The sequence below is a fragment of the Lithobates pipiens genome, unplaced genomic scaffold (assembly GCF_037356315.1).
Source record: "Lithobates pipiens isolate NorthernLeopardFrog02 unplaced genomic scaffold, aLitPip1_a1.2 Scaffold_19, whole genome shotgun sequence".
Lineage (NCBI taxonomy): Eukaryota > Metazoa > Chordata > Amphibia > Anura > Ranidae > Lithobates > Lithobates pipiens.
In genome coordinates, this window is record NW_027507764.1 from 233,959,300 (window position 1) to 233,966,273 (window position 6,974).

Sequence of the window (6,974 nt, forward strand, 5' to 3'; positions counted from 1 at the left end):
ACGCGGCTAGGCTCCCAAAAAATCCCACACATGTGGTATCCCCCTACTCAGGAGAAGCAGCAGAATTTATTTTGGGGTGTCATTTCACATATGCCCATGGCATGTGTGAGCAATATATCATTTAGTGACAACTTTGTGAAAAAAAAAAAAAAGTTTGTAATATTCCCGCAACTTGTGGCAAAATATAAAATATTCCATGGACTCAACATGCCTCTCAGCAAATAGCTTGGGGTGTCTACTTTCTAAAATGGGGTCATTTGTGGGGGTTTTGTGCCATCTTGGCATTTTATGGCCTTCAAAACTGTAATAGGTAGTGAGGAGTGAAATTACAAATGTATGCCCTTAGAAATCCTGAAGGCGGTGCTTGGTTTTCGGGGCCCCGTACGCGGCTAGGCTTCCAAAAAGTCGACCACATGAGGTATCCTCATACTCAGGAGAAGCAGCAGAATGTATTTTGGGGTGCAATTCCACATATAACCATGGCATGTGTGAGCAATATATCATTTAGTGACAACTTTGTGTAAAAAAAAAAAAAAATTTTTTTGTCATTATTCAATCGCTTGAGGCAAAAAAATAAAATATTCAATGGGCTCAACATGCCTCTTATTAATTTCCTTAGGGTGTCTACTTTCCAAAATGGGATCATTTGGGGGGGTTTTGTACTGCCCTGCCATTTTAGCACCTCAAGAAATGAGATAGGCAGTCATAAACTAAAAGCTGCGTAAATTCCAGAAAACGTACCTTAGTTTGTAGATGTGACAACTTTTGCGCAAACCAATAAATATACAGTTATTGACTTTTTTTTTTACCAAAGACATGTGGCTGAATACATTTTGGCCTAAATGTATGACTAAAATTGAGTTTATTGGATTTTTCTAATAACAAAAAGTAGAAAATATCATTTTTTTTCAAAATTTGCGGTCTTTTTACGTTTATATCGCAAAAAATAAAAATCGCAGAGTCAGTCAAATACCTTTAAAAGAAAGCTCTATTTGTGGGAAAAAAAGGACGCAAATTTTGTTTGGGTACAACATTGCATGACCGTGCAATTACCAGTTAAAGCAGCGCAGTGCCAAATTGTAAAAAGACCTCTGGCCATTGACCAGCAAAATGGTCCGGTCTGAAAGTGGTTAAACAAAACTCTCTCTGTGTTAATTTCCTTACCTGCTCAAAACCTCCTATCTCGGCTGTCCTTTAAAATCGTTTCCTCAAAGATACTTCATGATTCATAAATGCATGACCACAAATATCTCCACATTGCTACAGCAAACATGAGAAAAAATCCCTCAAGTTCGGTAAATCTCAAAACAACTCTGACTGCTAACTTCCCGTTTTTAAAAGTACTTTCCTTCCCTTTTTTTTTCTTCTCTATGTTTCAGTTTTAAAACAGCTTTGAAATTGGCTTGTCTAAAAAGAACAATTGAAAAACCTGGCAAAATGCACACCTTCCTTTAATAAATAACTCAAATCTCTCTTTTACCTTCTTACTTCACTTACCTTACCCTCAACAATGTAGGATGTTCTTATCAACACCTTACTACTAAATCACTTACTTAATCTCATCACACCTTGAGCATTTTCCAAAACACCCACCTATCTTACAAGCCCCTCCCATCTAACACATTCCTTTTACACCCTGCAAAAAATACCATTCCGATACCATTCCAAGAGTTACCAAAACATATGTTAAACATGCCCAAACAAATTATGCACTTTTCAAGCAGAATCAAGCACCTATTATTCCAGAGCTCCATAACCAACATACTAGCAAAGGGGAGAAGTCATATTATTCATATACTATACCATTGTCTCTTCAAAGAAAACCTTAGCAAACTTATATGAACATGCATATAACAGTACTCACCCTTTCCATGATACCTGAACATAACAAGGGAAATTTACTTTACTCTAATCTAATTTTCCCCTTTTGGGACATCATATAACAGTGAAAACGGGGGCTGCCTTACCCCATACAGCCCTGTATCCCACACAACAAACAGATATCTTATTACTTTAATGCAAATGTGATAGACAAGAAAAGCCAGATAGAGCAAAAGTTTTGTGGGTTCCGGTAGTAATTGGTAATTGCCCCATTACCCCTTTCTTATTCTCTTTCCCAAAAAGAGCGTAATATTACGTTTTAAACTTCTCAACAGTCCCACAGGACACAGGCTTCCCAAGAGCTACTTATTAACAGCCTGGCCCATCTCACAATTCTCTTCTTAATTAAAATGTATCTGACCAGGGTTGTGTCAAAGCTAAGGCAATAAACAATTATTCATTTGCTTCAAAATCAAAGTTTGATCACCCCGTCAAGTCCTAAATTCCTAAATTCAAATCTCAGCAGTGCCTCCATCTGTTGTGATTAAAATGGTATTTCTATATACCTGACAAAGACCAGCTAAGTATAATTAAGGCAATTACCACACTTACGAAACCCTTACTTAGCACTTCAGACTAAGGAGACAGCATTTTGCTGAACACAAGAACAGATGAGTCAAGATTGGTGTTCAGGGGTTGTCTGGTTTATTCTGGGGGGGGGTCTACAATTTATATGCACCATTATCAGCCGATCATTGCATAGAATATGGGTGTGGTTAATACAGAGGTGTACATTACATATCATTACATATCATTAATTATGTCATCTGCTTTCATGAATCACAGTCATGAGTCTTGTGGCCCAGACATATGGTGACACAATTTCTTTATTTAGACAGTACAGAATAAAACTGCTTATGCAAGCTATATTTTCTTATATGTATGCTTTATAGGAAAACTGCTAGTCTGTAAATACAGAGTTTAAACTAACTAACAGGTTAACCCAAGTTAATCTTATATGAACTTATAAAAATGAAGTCACTCTGGTTCAGGCATATCACAACAATATGGATATTAAGGGGAACCCCGCGTCAAATGTAAAAAAAAAATGCCGTGAGGTTCCCCCTAAATATCTATACCAGACCCTTCATCCGAGCAGGCAACCTGGCAGGCCGCAGGAAAAGAGGGGGGACGAGAGAGCGTCCCCCCTCCTGAACCATACCAGGCCACATGCCCTCAACATTGTGAGGATGCTTTGGGGTCTGTGACCCCTCAAAGCACCTTGTCCCAATGTTGAATAGGACAAGGGCCTCATCCCCACAACCCTGGCCGGTGGTTGTGGGGGTCTGCGGGCGGGGGTCTTATCAGAATCTGGAAGCCCCCTTTAACAAGGGGACCCCCAGATCCCGCTCCCCCATTTGAAATGGTAAGGGGGTACAAAAGTACCCCTACCATTTCCCAAAGAAAGTATAAAAGAATGTGAAAAAATACACACACACTATTGCAGTCCTTTATTAAAAATATATATTTTTTAAAGATTCCAGAGGTGGTTATACACTCTTGCTATCCAGCAAAGGATGATGATCTCTTTGGGGTCCAGCGATGGCTGATCTGATCCAGCAACGGGTGATCTCTCCCTCCAGCGCAGCGCATCCATCCTCTGTCTCCACTGGCGGAGACACTGCGGGGATCCTGGCAGCCTGACATTTCTGATATGAGGAGGCTGGGGCCACCCATCACCTGACCCCGCCTCCCTTCTGAGGTTATTCTGTTACCTACTTCCATGCTGAAAATCCTGTGCATCTATTCAGGCTGCGTGGCACTTACTATGTGTTATTAGTCTCCTATTGTTATGAAAATTGCTGCTCCTGAGGAAGCGTATCCCACGCATAACATGTCCAGCTTCTGAAAAATGTATATACCTGGACCTAGATTTGGACACACAATTGATTGGATATTTACATCAGGCAATTAAGAACGTGCGTGGTTTATTGTCATGAATGTGGCTATATTAGCTATTATGTGATGTCATTCCCTATATGTGTAGGGTATATTAATAACTAATTTTATTGTTGTGATACATACTTTTGTAGTAACCCCAGTCTTTTATATTTATTTTTAATAAAACAAGATAAATATTATTTATGTTCTGTTTAGATCTATTACTGTGTGCCTATAAAGTCCACCTTATATAGCATTTCAATCTCTAATTCTATAACTCCTCCTGCTATTAACCTTCCTCTCATAAATTCTTTATGAGTTTCCCATAGAATGGTTGGGGCAATATTTTCTATGTTATTTTCCTTAAAAAATAAATTCTGATCACTTTCTAAGTCCGCAACTACTCGGGTTACTAGGGTTATGTGTTTAAATACTTTTTATTTTGTTTTCCACATTTACAAAAAACAGTAAAAAATATTTCTTATACATACTATTTCAAATCGCTTTGTTTAGGATTCATAGTATTTCTGTGTTTTCAACATTCATATAAAAACAAAAAGAAAATACACATTGGGTACCCGACCGGATCGATCCTTAATACATCAGATATATATATATATATATATATATATTTATAAGAAAATGTTAAAATAAAAAAAAAAAAGGAAAAGGGAAAGGAAGGGGGGGGGGGGAAGAGGAGGGGGGAAGCCAACCCTCCACACCTCAGTGTTCAAAATTATCCTCTTGTGATCTTATCTTACCCTTACTATTGCTCTCCCCTGTGATTCCTTTTCTTCATTTAAATTTGTGATATATATAAGGTGGGGGTTCCTCTCCCTCAATCCCCACTCTCTTCTGCCATTAATAAAAAAAAAAAAAGAGGGTCCCCCATCCCCTCTCCCCATCCCCTCCCAAAAAAAAACAAAAAAAAAAAAACAACAAAAACTAAAAAAAAATACTAAAAAAATAAATAATAATATAAATACAAAAAGAAGAAAAAAAAAAAGGAAAAGGGAAAGGAAGGGGGGGGGAGAGGAGGGGGGAAGCCAACCCTCCACACCTCAGTGTTCAAAATTATCCTCTTGTGATCTTATCTTACCCTTACTATTGCTCTCCCCCGTGATTCCTTTTCTTAATTTAAATTTGTGATATACTGTATATAAGGTGGGGGTTCCTCTCCCTCAATCCCCACTCTCTTCTGCCATTAATAAAAAAAAAAAAAAAAAGAGGGTCCCCCCATCCCCTCTCCCCATCCCCTCCCAAAAAAAAATAAAAAAAATAAAAAAAAAACAACCAAAACTAAAAAAAAAATACAAAAAAAAAATAATAAAATAATAATATAAATACAAAAAGAAGAAGAAAAAAAAAATTAAAGGGGGGAAGAGACCCCACCTCCCATGGGTTATGGAATATAACCTCCAACTACACGCCCCTAGACGCCCACTCCATCCCCCATAGTTCCAAGATATGTTGAAGACTTTCTGAATTCCATCCAGTTCCTCCAAGTATCCTGGAATCTCATTCCTACTCCTCTTTGAAGGCATATTAATTCTTCCATGATCCTCATTCTGTCTATTTCCCTGAACCAGTCTCCTATCCATGGTATTTCCTTTACTTTCCAATATCTCGGGATCATTGCTTTCGCTGCATTCAGCAGAAATGGAGTTAATGCTATTCTATATTTTTCCCTAGGGTCCTCAGTCGCATGAAACAAACATTTCCAGGGGTCCAGTTCTATTTCCGTCCCATCAATCTCTTTAATTAGGCCCACCACTTTTTCCCAATATAACTGAATTGCGCTGCATTGCCACCATATATGGGCATGAGTTCCCTCCTTCCCGCATTCTCTCCAACATAGGGGTGATAAATCTTGATTAATTTTATGCATTTTAGATGGAACATAATACCACCTAACCAATAATTTATAGTTAATTTCTTGTATCTTTGTATCCATTGAAGTGGAATGGGTGTAGTCTATAACTTTCCCTTTCAGTTTTTCTGAAATTGATTGATTCAGTTCACCTTCCCATCTCCCCAAGGAGGGCATCGCCTCATCCTCCATCGAAGTTATTAGGGTCCTGTATATTTTAGAGATCCCCTGTCTGCCCATTCCTCCTCGGTCAATCAATTTCTCCCAGGGATTTAAACTGTTGCCTGAGCGGAGAGGTTTAGGGAGGGACTCTACAAAGTGTTGGAGTTGTCTATATCTCCATCCATCCCATGGTGTTCTGCCATATTTCTCTCGTAGCTTTGCTAGTGAGCATAAGCTATTTGCTTTTATCACATCCCTTAATCTCAATCTATCGCTATGAGTCCACTTCAAGAACATTTTATTTTCTTTCCCCGGGGGGAAGTAGTTCTTTCCTGACAGGGGCATTAAGGGGCTATTATTTTGTCCTACTGTACCTTTAAGTACCCCATCCCATGTTCTTAATGTTTCCATTGTAATCGGGGATATTTCTCTAGGGAGACCCCTAAACTTCATTGGAATCCAGATGGTCTGGCTCAGGGCAACTTTACTCATATTATCTTCCAGTAGTACCCATTTTTTATATGGGGCGTTGTAAACCCAGTCTAGAATTCTCCTCATTACCGCTGCCGAATGGTATTTTTGAAAATATGGAAGGGATATCCCTCCCTTATCCTTAGGTCTATTCATTATCTTATAGGGAACGCGACTTCCTCTTTTATTCCATATGAACTTCTGGATCAGGCATTTAATAATTTTAAAGTAAGCCCCTGGGACCTTTATCGGGAGACTCTGAAAAATATATAATGCCTTTGGTAGGGTCATCATTTTAATTACACTTATCCTGCCGAACCATGACAGTCTATGTGCGGGGTATCCTTTAAGGTCTTGTTTAATTCTATTTAGGAGAGGGAGATAGTTATCTTGATATAAGTCTGCAACTGATATTGATAAGTATACTCCCAAATACTTCAGGCCCCTCTCTTTCCACACAAAGGGGAATAGAGCTCTCAGTTCCCTTCTCTCCTTTGGGGAGGTATAGACATTTAGTATCTCAGTTTTCTCCCTATTAATCTTAAAATTCGAAACTCTCCCATATGCCTCCAACTCCTGCAGGATCCTAGGGAGGGACTGTTTAGGATTCGTTATATAAAGCATAATATCATCTGCGAATGCAGATATCTTATGCTCATTCCCTGAAACCTTTATTCCCTCAATTTCATGATTCGCTCTTATAGATGCC